The 18,064-nt window shown below is 43.8% G+C and overlaps 1 pseudogene; it reads right to left on the reverse strand.

The window, feature by feature from the left end:
- Positions 1-1,704: 1,704 nt before the first annotated feature.
- On the reverse strand, positions 1,705-16,547 carry LOC132220063 (tropomyosin alpha-3 chain-like; annotated as a pseudogene).
- Between the last annotated feature and the right edge of the window lie 1,517 nt (positions 16,548-18,064).

The raw sequence follows: 18,064 nt of genomic DNA on the forward strand, positions 1-18,064 counted from the left end.
TAATAAAAGCATAATATGCTAATTAGGCTGGACAGCCAAACAACCTCCGGTCGTCCTTCTGGACAACCTTCTGGATGACCATGCTATGAAACCCACTGGCGCCAGGCCAGCCAAGGCGGGTGTGATGCGATTGGTCAGGGGCCCAGACATAGCCCCATGATCCCTCTACAGAGAGAGGCCCAGGCCACCAGCCGGCAATACTGTGGCAGGTGGGCAGGGCCTCCCTCACAGAGCCTCAGCCGGGTGAGCAGGGCCTACCATTTTGGGATGATCCATCAAGGAGCCCCAGCCAGGTGGACAGGGCCTACCCCTTTAGGGTGATCAATTGTGGGGTTCCCAGACTGTAAGAGGGCACAGACTGGGCTGAGGGACATCCCTTCTGTGCACGAATTTCATGCACTGGGCTTCTAGTAGTTGAATATTTTACTAAACATGGCAGGTTACCTGTTTTCCAAGTAGAACCCACATTTTCAAACCTTTTATTCACTGGTTTCTTTTCTCTCATCCTCTCTCTAGAATTCCACAGTGGCATGCAGGCAGAGTTCTCCAGGGCACCCAGGGATGTGTGTGACCTCTCCCTGCCAGTGGGTCTTTGAGTAGCACCCACCATGATGGCAGGGAGCTGGACAGGGGTTATGTGCTAGTGGATGGAAGAGCCCCTAGTCAGGCACCCAGGGGTGCCGCAGGCCCTGACCACCTCAGCAGAGAGGCAACCATGCATGGCGCCTGCAGTGAGATGCAGAGAAGAAACCACCCCATGACACAAAGGGGAAACACATCTACCATAAGCAACGGCACAACCAGAAGAAAAACTTCTAGAAGGTACTCCTTTACTTACGGAGGAAAAAATCAAGCTGGGAGATCAAAAGTTACTTGCTTCCATTGTAAGAACTAAGGCAGAGATGAACAGCCTGCAGGCAGAAAGTCCGAGGGTCCTCAAGGAGAGAGAATGGGCGCTCCTAAAAGGCTTCTGGAACTAATGAATCTGGTTCCTGCTTATTAACAAGTTAAATTTTTTTGAAAAAACTTAAAAAAGAAAGAAGTGTGCTAATTCGCTTTTTAGGGTTCTTGAGGATTGGGAGAAAGAGTTAAGTCACAACAAAAAGTAAGTTCCACAGATCGGAATCTATGGGTGAGAGGCAGTGAGATGTACAGACAGACCCAGGATGTCCCCTGAGCCGCGGAGTACATCAACAACAAAAAAAGCAATTGTAAAATGTGTACATCACAACATGCTTTTAAAGACACTTTGCATTGTGCTCACATTCCCTTACCAGTGGTTCTCAAACTTCTGGCCCTTTACATACAGTTCCTCATGTTGTGACCCAACCATAAAATTATTTTCGTTGCTACTTCATCACTGTAATGTTGCTACTGTTATGAATTGTCATGTAAATATCTGATATGCAGGATGGTCTTAGGCAACCCCTGCCAAAGCGGTCACGACCCACAGGTTGAGAACCGCTGCTTTAAATGTTGTTCCCAAAGTTGCTCAGCCTCTAGCCCAATCAAAATCTTTGAGGGGAGGCAGAGACAATTTGGTGAAAAAGACACGGGTGGGGAAGTGGGGTAGGGGCCGGTGAAAGGAGAAAGCAGCCTTCCCATTAAAGGTCAGCCCTCAGTTTAAAGGTCAGCCTCACGCAGGCTGGCCTCAGGCGAGTCAAGGTCCAAGGGAGGCGCAGCAGCAGGGCGGGCTGGCTGGCTCTACCTCTCATTCAGGTCCAGCAGATCAGGTCCAGCCTCCTCTGTGTACAGAGGTGCTTCTCTTTGGTGCATTTCAGTTTATCTTCCAAATCATCAGTTGTCTTTTCCAGCTTGGCTACCGATCTCTCAGCAAAATCAGCACGGGTCCCTGCGTCCTTGAGTTTATCAGTAAGAATCTTTATCTCTTCCTCATATTGGTCTTCCTTTTGAGAGTGCTTTTCTTCAGCAGCACTCAGACATGTCAGGCTCTGGTCCATGAGTCTCATCTGCTCAGCCATCTCTCGGCAACGGGACTCTGCCAGCTCAGCTCATTCCTCTGTGGGTTCCAAATCTCCTTCAATAATCACAAACTTACGAGCCACCTCTTCATACTTTCTATCTGCCCCTTCTGCAATGTGCTGAGCGTCTTTGAGTTGTATTTCCTGGAGTTTGAGCTTTTCTGCATCTTTCAAAGCTCGGTTTTCAATAACCTTCATACCTCTCGCTCTCGTCGGCAGCTTTCGCAGCTTCCTCCAGCTTTTGCAGGGCAGTGGCCAGGCGCTCCTGAGCATGGTCCAGCCCCTCTTCAACCAGCTGGATCCTACAGTTCCAGGAGGCCGCCTCAGCCTCAGCCTGCTCCCAAGCCCGCCTTTCTCCCCTGGCTTCCCACTGGAGGTGCTTGGCCCACTCTTCAGCATCGTCGGCCTGTGGCTGCAGAACCTGGACCTTGCATTTCACCGCCTCATGGTGGTGATCCAGCCATGGTATCCACCCAGCCCCTGCTCCCGTTCAGTTTCCTGCCTCCTCCGCTCCACGCTGCTAAGCTTCTCAGTTGAGAAAATTTTGATACCGCAATTTGACAAAGATAATTCAAAATGCAAAACTGTAGGCCAATTTCACTAATACTAATGCAAAACTCCAAGTAAATCAAATCCAGTAGCATATTAAAGGATTCATAAGTAAGCTTTCTATTAAAATTATTGATGTGATTCAACAGTAGAAAATCTGTCAGCATAGTTCACTGCACCATTAAATTAAAGAGGGTAAAATCCATGATTATAGCAATAGATGCTGAGAAAGTATATGACAAAAGTAAGCTCTTTCCTAACAAAAATTCTAATTAAAAAATAAAATTACTTAACATGTTAAAGTTTAAGTAATCATTAGTAAATACTACAAATGGTGAAATATTGTAACCATTTCCATTCAATTATGGAAGAGAAAAATCTTTAACTATTCTTCATTCAAATTTGTTAGACTTCCTAGACAAAGCTTCAACACAATAAACTTAAATACCTAATACTATACATTCACAAAAGTAAACTGAATTATTCTTATTTACAAATGAATAAATAAGTTAAATGTGTTTTAAACTAAAACATTACCATAGAATCCATGGGAACCTATCTATACTAATGAAAGGGTAATATGCTAATTAGCCTGGACATCCTTCCGGACAAAGCCACGGTGGTGGGGGCCGAGGTGGTTAGGGGTGACTGGGCCAGCAGGGGAGGACAGTTAGAGTGACCAGGCCAGGATGGGAGGGCAGTTAGGGGCAACCAGGCAGGCAGGCAGGTGAGTGGTTAGGAGCCAGTGGTCCCAGATTGAGAGAGGGATGTCCTAAACTAGGATCAGGCCTAAACTGGCAGTCAGATATCCCCCGAGGGGTCCTGAAATGGAGAGGGTGCAGGCTGGGCTGAGACACCGCCCCCCCCACCCTGTGCATGGATTTCTTGCATTGGGCCTATAATATATATCCAGTGACTGGAATGACCGGTCGCTATGACAAGCACTGCAAGCAGCCAACTGGCCCAATCGGGGCCCCAATTGCCCTCCCAACCTCCCACGGCTCCTCCCCCTGGCCAGCCACACCCCCAATCACCCCTACACACACACCCCATCAGGGGTGGGGCCTGTTGGCCAACCTCCCGGTCCCTCCCCCAGGCCAGCAGGTCCTGATCACCTGATCGGGGCTGGGCCCCGGGCTGGGACAGGGAACTGGGGGTGGGTGGTGGCAGATGCAGGTGGTGAGGGAAGGAGGAGGAGGAGAGGTGGGGAGGAGGGGAACCCAATTGGCCCTGATCGCCTGCCAGGCCTAGGGACCTCACCCATGCACGAATTTCGTACACCAGGCTTCTAGTTATTATATAAACTTAGCATGAGAAATCTCAAGAAGTCAGGGACTCCAGAATCCTTGAAATAATCAAAAAACAAACCTGGCCCCCCAAACAAAAATATCTCACATGTCAGACAATGACAGAAAGTAAAATACCAATGACCTAGAAAAAATTGCAACTGGGAGGAAGTGTATTTTACATAATTTCTTACCAGTCTTATAAAAGAAAAGATGGGTAACTCAATAGAGTAACTGAATTTAACAAACTATTTACAAGACAGGAATTAAAATGGAAAATGAGCACATAAAACATGTTTAATTACACAAGTGGTCAGAAATATGCACATTGTAACTGCAGTGAGATTCCATTTTTTAAACATTAAACTGGTCTACAGTTAAAAACAAATAAACAAACTAAGTGTAACATCCAATGTTGGTAGAAATCAAGTTGCTAGTCTTTGGGAATTAATGCAGCAACATTTCTTAAAACTAAAGTACTATGACTTGTGCCCCTGAGATTTATCCCATAGACGAAAAATGTACATGTTCAGCACTGGCCTGAGTGGTATAAACCTGGTATAATGCCTGCTGATGGAAGAACTATGAAATATTATGTGACTGTGTAAAAGAATGTGTTGTGTATTGTTCTATGGAAAAATCAAATAGTAATTTAAAGTATATAATATGATTCCATTTTTATATAAAATAAATCCTACATGTGTTTATATGTTTCTGGGAATGAGAATAAAGGTGTGGAAAGACATACCTATTAGGTTGTGTGTTTGTTGCTGTTGAATCTTTTCCTCTTTTAAACGTTCCTTACATTATATATATTTTTAATTTTAAAAAGTAAAAAATCATACGGAGGCAAACAAAACAATATAGTACAAAAATATACAAATAACAAGCTAATTTTTGCCCCATCCCTTTTCTTTGATCCTTTTCGCCACTGCCGCCCCTCTGGTAACATTGTTAACAGCCCAGCGTGTGCCCTTCCGCACCTGTATCTTTGCTTAAACAAATACAGATATATACAAGCATATCTCAGACTAATGGCCTGCTTATTCCTGGTGAATAGTCATGCTGCACGTAGGACTTGTGACTGCCTTTTTAACACTACGCCATCTATAGGGATATCCCTGAGATACAAGCTATATACAAGTGACACCCAAGAGGAGTATGTGTGTGCGCGCGCACATGTGTGTGTGTGTGTGTGTGTGTGTGTGTGTGTGTGTGTGTATCTATTTGTGTATTTCTTGCCCACACCCCTCTGAATACTTCACATACACAATTTTAGTTGAGTGGATATATCACAAATGTTTGGACAAATGTTGGAAGATGTGTGTGTGTGTGTGTGTGTGTGTGTGTGTGTGTGTGTGTGTGTGTTAGCTTGGATTGATTTTAGGTTTGTGTTATTGTTTCTGTATTTTTACTTGTCACTCTTCTCTCTGTGTCTTTCATAGGCCAGGCTATTAATATTAGATACCTCAGGTGAGTAGAAATGGAGGAATAGAGAGAGATTGTCATTTTAAAATATATTGTTTCATTTTTAAGATGAGCCATTACTAGTTTTGTAATTTAGATCATTTAGTAGGAAAAAAACTAAAAGAAAAATGAATTTATTTATACCATGTACTATGTTGTTCCAAATTTTATTCTTTTTATTCCTATCATATTCCTATTATGTGATACTCTATATATGTGAAGAGTAATTAAACATTTAGAATGTATGTGAGAAATCCATCTAGAACAATGTAGCAGGTGAATCAGAAATTGTGAACCAGAGGCTGCTCAATAAAATGGCTTATTAATCCTAAAAATAATGAGACGAGTCATTTGACAAGAACAACACACAGTACCAGTTTATGGATGTATGGTCCATTAGCTCATTGAATTAATCTGTCTACCTATAAAGTCAACGGGGAGAAAATAGCCCATGCATAGACTGTTCGAATGAAAGGATGTCTTGAAACACCAAATGCCAGCCTGGATATACTACCATCAGCTTTGCATGTCTACAGCTTGCAAGCTTTGAGTACTTTGAAACAAGCATACTTCCTTTGGGAAGGTCCTCTGCCTGCTGTTGACACTACGGTACAGTGTGTGCCCTGGGTAGTGGGTAAGAGCGCAGGCTGGGATGCGGACTTTCTGGATTTGCATCCTAGCCCCACGCCTCACGCTCTGTGTGACCTCTGTGCTCCATTCCTTATCTGTGCAGCAGGGGTAGGGATAGCATTGAACTCAGAGGTAATGGGGAGGATTCACTAACCTAATATATGTAGAGCACTTAGAATGGTGCTGGGCACCTGCTTAGTGCCATCGAAGTGTGTGCATTCTTATTACTTTTGTTGTTGTTGTTAATACATGGTTGGCTGCCGTGCACTGGGCCAGTCTTCTGTCTCAGAAGTTCCCTCCCCAGGAGAGCCCTCACCAACTCACCCCACGGCATTCCCAAACTGGCTCTCCTGGCTCGAGCATCAGTCTAAGGTGAACAGCAAAAGATTCTGAGAAAGACAAGGGGGTGATATTAAATCGGGGAATTGGTGGAAATTTGAAGCCTAAACTATTTAGAAAGTTGGACAGTCACCATGACTCTTAGAGCTTCCTCTGGAAATTATTTCCCCACCTTGTTCCTTGTCCTAATTTCTGGCTTCTCATGTACCATGCATTAATTTTTTTAACTAAGTGAAAGTAGTTTCTAAAATGAAAGTTAATAACATCTTAGCCAGAGACAACAATAATCTAATATGGTTACAATATAGGAGCTTAATTTGAGATCCTATCATTGTATCTATTTTGGAGCAACTCAGTTGTTGGTCATGTGACTTCTATTCATTGGTTTATTATTGTGAGTTGGTGTGTGTGTGGAGGGGGTACATTTCAGATGGTTGCAGTAATTGCATGAATCTCCTGGTAAGTGACATACAGGGATAGAACCATTTTTTCCTGCCAACCAACACCCCTTCCAACCTCCCTCATCCTGAACTTGAAATGATCTTTTCTCTTCCACCTGTTTTCGTCACTGAGTCTCAATCTTTAGATTATCTCTTTCATTATATCTTCTCCATTCCTATCACCAACTCTCCTTCTCACTGATGTTACCTCATAGCAGGATTATGATCGTAGCTTTCTATCTTGATTTCCTGATTCCTCACCAATCCATTCTCTGTCAAGACGAACAAGGCCCTTCCTTCTCTCAATGTCATTTCTCTTCTCTTTTAAATTCTGACATGTCCAAAGGCTGGGACCATGATACAGCCATGGCTATATTTCCAGGTTTTAACTGTCTGCGCGGCACACAGCAACCGTGCGGTGGGGGAATCTTCACTTTAAAGTTGGCTTCCGGGGCTAAGAGTGCTGTCATCAAGCTAAATGCTTTTATTTGACAAAAATGAGCTTCCAAGCCTTTTGGGGGTAACGTGAGCTTGTTTAGGAATCAGAGGCCTCCTTTGTTTTTGTCTCTTCAACCTTCTCCAATGTCTGCAGCATGTGCCTGGAGGAAAGTCTAAATCTCATGCATGAGCACTCGGAAACCTGTTCCCCAACTGTTAGAGACAAAAAGAGTCCCTGAAGAAAAAGCATCATGAATATAATCTGATCTTAATTTTGGAAATAACCATTTTGATGAGTAATTTATGCAAAAAGCAAGTCTTACAAGTGAGTCATTTCTTTGGTAGAACAATAGGTGGCAGCAAAGGGGGCTAATCTTGGCTCCCCACTTTTCGCAGTAATTAAAACTGAAAATTGCTTTTTGCAGACCATTCTGAATCCTGTGTAAAAATTAACAGAATTTCTAAAAACTGGTGTGCAATTATATTATAAGGCATTCAGCTTTTGAAATAATGTTCCTAGGACAAAGAGGCAGAGATGTGGATCTTTAAGAACTCTTTAGAATGCTCCCTTTAAAAAAAAAGTTACTCTTTGGTAGGTCTAAAAATAAGAAAATAAATCAATTGAATAGATGTTGGGCTTCCAAAAAGATGCTCACAGGACCTCTCTCTTAACATCAGCCAATTTTTTTCTTCCTACTAAGCAATCTGTCTATCACAGCAACATTTCAATGTTTTTTAATCACTAAGTTTAATTGAATATATAGCTTCCTGTGTATTTTTTTCTAAATCCAGAACTAAGTTTTTTACAGGAAATATTACATTTAAATAAAGAGCATTTGCCGAAACCGGTTTGGCTCAGTGGATAGAGCGTCGGCCTGTGGACTGAAAGGTCCCGGGTTCGATTCTAGTCAAGGGCATGTACCTGGGTTGCAGGCACATCCCCAATAGGAGATGTGCAAGAGGCAGCTGATCGATGTTTCTCTCTCATCGATGTTTCTAACTCTCTCTATCTCTCTCCCTTCCTCTCTGTAAAAAATCAATAAAATATATTTTAAAATAAATAAATAAATAAATAAATAAATAAAGAGCATTAAAGTTTTATACTATGTGAAAGAGTTTATCAGTTCTTGGAAAATGAAGAGTGATGGTTATTATCCTAATCATTTCAAAGGTTAAGGTTCACCTTGACATGAATTACCTGGGTAATTGACTAACTTGTTGATTTTATTATTGATGTGATTGTAGTCGTGACAACTCCTTCTTTTAGAGAAATCTTCCTGTCACCTGTCGTCTTGTTTGCAGAGATGATTAAAGGCGGAGGGAGGCAGAGAGGACGAAGATCCTCTGTCACCCAATGAGGGGCAGAAGGAAAGTTCGGAATCTGATCGGCTCGCTGAGGAAGCCCCAGCCGTCCCCGCACTGAGGACAGTTACAGGCCACACGCTGGAAGCTCGGACTCCTGTGTGATTACTGGGATGGGTTTGAATGCTTTTCAAGTGGAATGGTCTTTTTTTCCTTTAAAAGAGGTCAACTGTGCTTTTAGAAACAGAACTTGGGGATGGCCCACACACATTGTGTTGTTGTTTTAAAACTAGAAATGTGGAGGGGCAAAACTTGCTGGGTAGCAGAGGTAATTTCAAGAGGAGATTCGACTCACATGGGGTCTTAAATGAGCGATCGGTACTTTGTCCCCCACTCCTGCTAATGGCACCTCTCCCTGCCTCGGGCCTGTGTCCTACCTTTTCTTCCTACTCTTTGAAGCTTGTGTTCAGATCCCCACATTCATACTAAATATAAATAACATAGGAAGGTAACAGCCTTCAGCTCAAGTTCTACAAATGTCAGGCTCCTAGCTCTCAAGTGGAGGGGCCTCACAAGGCGTGGAGTGGGGGAGAGTTCAGGGCATTGAACTCCCAGCAGGCCTTGTACTTGTTCCTTCCTCTGTTTAAATAGCAAGTAGCTGAGACCTGCAGCTACACCCAGCTGAGACCATCCCTGTAGCTACACCCAGCTGAGACCATCCCTGCAGCTACACACAGCTGAGACCATCCCTGCAGCTACACACAGCTGAGACCATCCCTGCAGCTACACCCAGCTGAAACCTGCAGCTACACACAGCTGAGACCTGCAGCTACACACAGCTGAGACCTGCAGCTACACACAGCTGAGACCTGCAGCTACACACAGCTGAGACCTACAGCTACACACAGCTGAGACCTGCAGCTACACACAGCTGAGACCATCCCTGCACCTACACACAGCTACAACCTGCAACTACACACAGCTGAGACCTACAGCTACACACAGCTGAAACCATCACAGGCGTGGCCATGATACAGGCCTCTGAGCCGAGTAACCTCTGTATCACTATAATGCACATCTGCAGCCAATACAATCAGGAAGCAAAACAAACAAGCAAAAACCAAGCTCATAGATGCAGAGAATGTATTCATGGTTGCCAGAGGTGGAGGGTGGGGGTGGGCGAAATGGGTTAAAAAGTACAAACTTCCAGTTATAAAATAAGGCATAGGCTGTGATGTACAGTGTGGTGACGACAGTATTTTGTCCCTTACTCCTGTTAATACTGTGTCTTGGATTTGAAAGTTGCTAAGAGAATAAGTCTTAAAAGTTCTCATCACGTGAAAAAATTAATTTTTGAAATTATGAGTAAAACATGGTAACTGGACTTATTTTGGTGGTCATTTTGCAATAGATACAAAGATCAAATCATTATGTTGTACTCCTGGAACTAATGTAACGTGTCAATTATATCTCAATAAAAAAAAAACTTTTGGAAATTGTTTGACAATGTTCTGAAGCACAGAGGTTCCCATATGGAAATCAGACCTTCTCTAATGAAGTGGTTGTCAGAAACAAGCTCACCAACAACACTGATGCCTCTGAGGACTTCGTGTCTCAGAAGAGAACATCTGGGCTTTTTCCTGCGTGTGGGTTCCTATCCCACAGCAATGGCGCGTCCCAAATGGAGGAAACCCTAAAGTCAAAATGTGGCTTAATAACAAGGGCGAGATAGCGAGATCCGTTGAAATACTGAAAAGGCAGTGGACACAAAGGAAAGAAGAAAGGAGAGTCATAATAAAGGAATTTTGTTTTGGGAGCAGGAAGAATCACACGCCAGGGCTGCCATGCCTGGCCAAAAACATGTGGAAACGATTCCTGGTCGGCCCGCTCTTGGCACCTGAACAATAACTGTGGATGTGGGGTCACTGTCAGCCCCTCCTGCCACCGGCTTCCGAACAGGAAGGAGAGGAAGCATCTGAATCGGGTTCCAAAGGGTGACAGCAGTGTGTTCGTCCTCCCGTGTCTGGTTATCTCTCAAGGAAAATAAATCCGGTGCCACCTGGATCGCCACCAGAACAGGTGATGATCCACAGATGGATGCATGCCGCTTTCTGTGCGCGGGAGCTCTTGTGGGAAAGGAGAGATGCGAGAGCACGATTCTACCACTTACAAACAGGAGCAGAGAAAGCACGCTGACATACTTTTTACCGCAGATTTAGGATGCGTCAGAGCACACTGAAGTCTGCGGAAAAAGCAGTCTGTGAGATAGAAATTAAACCACAGCGTTGGGACATCTTTCAGCTCTGCTCAGTGCAAGCAATCGGTCACATTCTTGAACAGATCCCATCTATAAAGCAAAAATGGAAATGCAAGGGGTAGGCCAATGTCTCTCAGTGGTCAAGGCAGGGGTCCGCATTGAAAACATATGTGTCTTGATTTGGAGAAACAGATCTCCTCCAAGCCATTCAAGTAGCTGAGACCTCCGGGGATTTCAGGATGCAGAGGGAATATTTGTTGGACTCAGGGAGCTGTAATTATGATGATAATTATAAATTATTATTGGATGCATATTAGGTGACTGTGACTGGGTAAAGCTTGTCATGTGAATCCCATAATTCTCACAAAACCCAATGGGATACACCCCAGAGGTCCACAGTGACGGACCAAAACCCTTGGGGAAAGAATGAATTTTGGAATCCCAAAAGTTTTGGATTCTAGAAAGACAATATGGTACATAGAGCATATATTTTGTAACCCCATTGGAAGTGTTTTTAGAGCAGGATACTGAAATCAGACGATAGTATATACAAATTAAACTATATAAACATTTACACTAGAATGGAATAAAAGAAGACAAAAACAGGTAGTGTTTTGGCACCAAATAAAATTGTTGTAAATCTTAAAAAATATTTTCCTAGATACTTTGGATTTTAAATTTGTGTATGAAGATTTTGGACCCAGTTTTTCCTAAAATTTATATCTAACATTAGTGTGGTACATTTGTCACAATTAATGAGCTAATGTTAATATAAAATTATCAACTAAAGGTCACACTTTATTTAGATTTTCTTAGTTTTACCTAATATCTTCTTCCTTTTCCAGGATATCCCATCACATTTAGTTGCCATGTCTCCTTAGGCTCCTGTGGTTTCTGATAGCTCCATACTTCCCTTGTCTTTGATGACCTTGAATTTTGAGAAGTGCCAATCAGGTAGCTTGTAGAATGACCTTCAATTGGAATTAGTCTAATGTATTTCTCAGGGTAGGACTGGGGTAGTGAGCTTAGGGGAGGAACACAGAGGTGCAGTATTGTCATTATCATATCATGTATTGGGTACATACTATCAACATGACCTATCACTGTTGATATTAACCTTGACCATGTGGCTGCAGTAGTGTTGGTCATGTTTCAATATTGTATAGTTATGCTTCCCACTTTTTCCCCTCCCAACACTCACTATACCAAATCCACATTTCAGGAATGGAGAAGAATTATATTCCACTTTACCAAGGGTGGAGTATCTGTGTAAATTATTTGGAATCCTTCTGCCCAAGAGATTTGCCAAGTCCCCTTTATTTATTATTCTTTTAATCACATATGGATTTGTGGAAGTTTATTTTATACTCTGGGTTATAATCTAACATTATTTGGTTTATTTTGTTTAAATAATTTCAACTTTGGTCTTCGGGAGTTATATCAATAAACTCATCTTATCCCCTGCCCAAACCCTAGAATCAGTCATTTCTTAATGAGCTATGATCCTTTTACTGAAGAATGATATTAGGAACCAAGATCTAGGTGTTCGATGCGCTCATTGCTACCAGAGGATTTCCAGGGCCCTTGTTTAATATTTACCTCCAGGAAGAAAGAGGAGGTATCTAATTTTTAAGTCAGTGTTCCCCAGAATTTATAAGATGAGAACTACCAAACCTATGCGGGAGCTGATGACACATACCTAGAATTCTGCACATTATCCGCATGTAATGCTGGCATAGTCTCTTCCTCATATCTTATATTCCTTTGCAAAATAAATATTAATGCAATAATTTCTGCTTTCTCAGAGACAGACAGAATGATAGATCTAGTAAGAAGCCACTATTAAGGAAGAAGAAGCCTCTAATGACGGGACTAAAACAGCACAAAATAAGTTCTCACAGGAGACCTGAACCACTCAAAACTTCCTTTGTGTGATACAAAACAGTGTGCTTTGATGGTGGGACACGGGAAGAAGCTAGAAGAGGCTTGGGGAGAGCATGCTATTTTCTTCCCTGCTGAACAGTTCCAGTGACTTAGCATGTGACAAGCTCTCAGTTATTATCCAAATGAAAATGCCTTTCTGAAGCATGGCATGTCTGCAAGTTGTAGAAATGACAGCCAGTCCGAGAAAAAGCTTTTAGCACATTCTCAGCGGTAGCTGAACATGAAATGCGTGGCCTCTCTCTGTTCTGCTGAGAGGTTATTAATGGAGACCTGCGGTGTGATTATGTTATTTTTGAGGGTGAAGGAGAATTTAGCATGTCTTTAGCCTTATTTTACTTCAGTGTTGCTTATATCCTTATTCTACAAAGGAACCAAATTTAAAATTCACAGAAATGCATGATGCATAAAATCACGATGTCATAGAGGATCAAAACCAATTTTGATGTTTTGGAGAGTAGAAAATAACATTTAGGCAAAAGTAGATTTAAATGTGGAATCTGAATTATGATATGGGCAAGGTAGCTGGTTTTGTTGTAATGTACCCTGTGAATTACAGAAGTACTCCTCAAGAAGTTGAATTAAAGAGTCACATTTATTGCAATCCGGGACTATGAGGGGCCATTTTGCTTTCCCAAATCTCATCACAAGATGGTCGCAGCTCCAAGGTTATATAGGCAAAAAATCACAGAGGTATTGATTACATCCCAGGGTTTGGAATGAGGAACCTGGTTCGAAAAAAAAAAAAAAAAACAGTTTACAGAAGCAGAATTAAGCATGTTAATTATAGTTTTGGGTCTCGGGGTCAAACACATTATCTAGAGCCCTCGGGTCTGGAATGAGGAACCTAGTTTGCAAAAAGCAGTTTACAGAAGCAGAAACCGCATGTTATCTAAATTACAGTTTTGTGTCTAGAGCCCTCTGACCTTGGGATAACTGTGCTGTCCTTCCCAGGTGAAGGAAAATGTGCTTTCTAAGACCAGTATGACCACAACCCATGGGATAGTCACATTACAATCAATAAGGCATTTAATCGAATGGGATGATTTATATAATTCAGAAAATCAAAATAACTTTTCTATTGTTAGGCCAAACAACAGGATTAGAGTTAAACTACAGTTTCTACCTGAGATGGTTGCTACCATACTTCAGTTTGATTTGTGAGAAACAAGTTCCTGGCCAGCAATGCAGGCCCAACTTCCAAATGTTCCCAAGAGCTGGCCTGTCGCAGGACATGCCACACCACTGAAACGCTAGGACTTGGACTTCAGGCCCCAAATGCCGACTGCGCGCTCTCAAGTCAGAGAAAGCCACTACACAGATTCTCCAAGCCGCCCCCCAGAAGCCAGCTGACTCAACACTAGTGAGACAATCAGTGGTGTTATTACCGGGTCCAGCCCTTCTTACCAACATAAAACAAGGAATTCTCGAACGCCCAAATGGGAATGCATGACACACACCAGTCCTTCCAAGTTTAAAGTGCAAGATCAGTGGCACTGCATAGGATATAGGATCTGCTTATTAACCTGCTTTGCTGGAAGTTTGCAGAAACAAGGACATTTTGCTCTGAAATGACAAAACTGCTGATTTCAGGATAGGGCTGTTTCATAGGTACTTTCCAGGTCATTTTTCAGAGCCCTGGCTAAGTGCCCCTCATGCTGGAGATGTGACTTAAATGGGGAACAAGGCTGATGGCTGTTGCTACCTGCAGGCTCTTTCCTTGCCCTGACTGCTATGCATCTGAGAGGAAAGAGATTAGAATACCATCAAAATTAATGGGATGCTATTTTCATGTCAGCAGATACAATTTCATGGAGGTTTCATAAACAACTGCAAACCCATCTGCCCTTGTGACGGGTTATTGCAGGTCGTTGAGTCTGTATGGTCTGTCATTCAGGACGAGGCCCATTTCCTGGTCATTTTTGTGTGCCCGCTGCCTTTCGTGGTGGCTCATCTGTAGAATTACCCCACTTTATAATACTTAAACCAACCAGGCCTGGTAAAAGCAGACACTGAGATTTGGACTGTCATGAGAACGGCATTACTTATTTTTCTGTCTTGATTCCCCACATCACAAACAACAACTTGACATATTGTGACAGAGAACCGGAATAAAGCAAGCAATGCTCAGAAAGTTTGGAGTTACTCTTTATTCACCGCGGTGGGCTCAGAGAAAATGAATTCAAATCCTCAGCAAAGCTACAAGCAGAACTTCCCTTTTCATTAAAGAGCCAGCCCTGGGTGTGCTTAGTGGTTATCTTGCTGGCGGCCTTGGACACTACACAGTTCTATCCAATTAAAAAATGCACCTGGCATGGCATTGAGAGTATGGGCGTCTCTAGTCTCTGGCCTACAAGGTCAGACAGCTAAGTTTATCTTCCTCATTATTCAAGCAGGCTAAAAAGCAAAGTTTTGTGTTTTGTTTTGTTTTTCAAGAATAAGAGGCCATCTAAAAAATAGCAGAGAATTCCAAACAATAGTTTTACAAAACAGGGGTTAGCCTTCTCAATATCAGCTGGTTTCCTGTGGCAGGCACTATTCGAAGTGCTTTGCATCCTAATTTATGGAACCATCACAGCAAACGTACGCGGTTCTACTGTCACCTTGACACAAATGAGTAAACTGAGGCACGGGGGCAGGAAGTAACTTGCCCAAGATGCTGTGGCTGAGCCCTGATCTGAAGTCGTGCACGCAGCTGCGTGTCTGGAACTGGGCTGCCAATAACCCCCACATCCCTCACCCGCCTACCCCCAGCTACTCAAGGTGCAGATGAGCTTGCAGGAAGACACAAAACTGCCCCCCCCCCCTCAAAATTTTTGGCATTTCAGTACCTAAGTAGCTTATATCTCTTGATTACTACGGCTGTTTACCAAGATCCACTTTGTTGATAATCAACTGAGACTTCCATCTGTTTTTATATGTTTAAAATAAACCCCTTCTTAGAACATTCAACTTTGAGAATTTCAAATGCTTCTAGTAATGTGGGCTAGATTTCACCTTCTAAGGATACTATTTGTAAGGAAAGTTGCTGTCCATCTGTAAGGGGCGACCCACGGAGACGACCACCAGGGACTCAGATCAAATTTAGGAGCCTTTATTAAACTGCCCAGGGACTACAGTTACAGCACCCTGCCCAAGCAAAGGCTGAACTGCAGCCCAGACTATAGGAATTACAGCATTTTTATTTGCAAAAACCACAAAGTTACAAAAACCTTAGTTCCCGACACAGTATAGTATCAATACCTTCCTAATCTATGTGTTTTAGGAACAGAGAGCACAGCGCGCCCCATCTGGCCGAAGCGCCAGATATGCAGCCCAGCACACATCCACCTGGAAATCCTAGAATTTGAAGGACATAAGTGAGTAAAATATTCAGACATAATTAAGTCTTTCTGCGTCTTTATCGTATGCATCTAAAATACAATTAAGTACTTTTTGCTGCGATGGAGAGAACAATGCCTGCTTCCACCACAAGCCCGGCCTTGCCCAGCATTCAGGCAGGTCAGCGGGCTCCGGGTGTGCCCCCTCCTCTCCTTGTGAATTTCTACAGGAATGAGTGCAATTCCCTTGAAGGCCTTCTCGGCACTGAGACCTCGCTTCTGCTGACAGCCTTGGTGGAGCAGCTCTGTCTTTGGCTGTGGTCGCTGTTTGCGCAGCGGCAGGTCTCTGCCGCCTCCTTCCCCGAGGCCCAGCCCTGCCCAGCAGGATAGAGGCTGCGCCCATGGTTCAAGGTCCCAAGGCCTCAGCAGACCTGCTTCCAACCACAGCTTGCCATCCGTGTAATAGCTCTGGAATCCTCTCGCTTCACCTGCGTCAGGTCCTCCTTGTCCAAAAGCTGTTTGTTTGCTGATTCATTGATTCCCTCGGTCAGCAAGGTGTTCCCAGGCACTGCGGGTGGCAGGCACGGAGACCCCATCATCTCTGGGAACCAAAGAGGAACAACCACCGAGCACAGGGAAGTGGAGAGTGTGTGGACCGGCACAGGCGGAGGATTGATTTTGCTTAATGCTGGATGGAAAGCTTCGCAGAGGCGAGTTTGATCGTTTATATTTGACCAGAATGGAAGGAAGCGGACGTCACAAGTAGACAACAAAAGAAAGGGCGCCCTGGGCTCTGGAGGAGGTGCGTGGCCGTCCAGGGGGAAATCAGAGGCGCATGCCCTGCCCGGGGCTCTCGTGAAGCTTGGGGTACACCTGCAAACACCTTTCTCCCCCTCTTCAATGGGGTGGGGAGCTGGGTCCTCAGCTTCTAGAATGACCCTCATCAAATGCAAGCCAGTTTCCTTCCTCCTCCATAATTCTCAGGGTCCTTCTCGCATCTCAGCGCCCCTCCACCCCCTCCACACACACACACACACACACACACACACACACACACACACACACACACACACACCTGACCTGGAAGCTGAGCATTCCCTGTGTTTCCTGCTGGCTCCTGCTGATGGTCCTACAGTGAAATCAACAGCCCTGTTTTCTGTCTTTAGGGCGCAAGGGATGTCACAGGAAAAGAAGCAGCATGCTGCTTGGTGTCTCGAGCTGTAATCCAGGACAAAGTCACTCTTTATGTATCACCTGCCACAATAAGAAAAGCAAAAACAAAACACTCTCCCATGTTTATTCACACGGGCCTTCCCAGAGCCTCCACTTCCTGCCCCGGCCCTGCCTCCTCTCCCTCCTCTCCCCTCCCTCACTTCCCACACATTCCACCTCTCCTTCTTTGACTTTTTCCCTGTATTTTTTTGATTCTCCTCCCTGACAGAGGATTGCTGTGGCGGGTTGAGCGCTGTGTTCACTGCCTTAGCCGCTTCACCTGGCTTCCCAGGTGGCCCAGGCAGTCAGATCCAGGAGAAATCTGCTCTTCCTCCAACCAGCTCCATCAGAGCTTCGCAGGCGAGACAATGCGATCTGCGTTCACCGTGCGCAACTGTCACCTTTAGGAAAGAATAAAAGATATAAAATATGGAAATATCAGTGTGAGCACACATATATTTGCTAATAAAATTATTTTTGTATAGCATATGCATCCCACATTCATAAACATTCAAACAGGAATTTTGGGGTGGAAAAGACAGGTTTAGGAAATTTTAGAAGTTAAGAGGACCATGGAGGAAGCACAGGGCCGCAGAGCAGCAGAAGGTGTATTTCCATAGAATAGGGGAGCTGAAAAGCTGCAACGGGTACATTTCCACAGAATGAGGGAGCTGGGAACGGCAAAAGGTCTCTATTTACAAAATAAAGGGAAGGAAGCCCTTCATCCAGAAGGAGAAGAAAGCCCAAAGGGAATAGGAAACAATAAAGAAGGAGGGGGGAGATCACATGGCCCATGTGAGGTCCGACCTTTGAGCTCAGAAGTTACTATAGTAACCAGTCCAAGGGAATAGTGACCAATCACAGGGGATATCAAGGCACAAAGATCTGCAGCCTCTATAAG

Source organism: Myotis daubentonii, chromosome 17 (genome assembly GCF_963259705.1).
Source record: "Myotis daubentonii chromosome 17, mMyoDau2.1, whole genome shotgun sequence".
Classification (NCBI taxonomy): Eukaryota; Metazoa; Chordata; class Mammalia; order Chiroptera; family Vespertilionidae; genus Myotis; species Myotis daubentonii.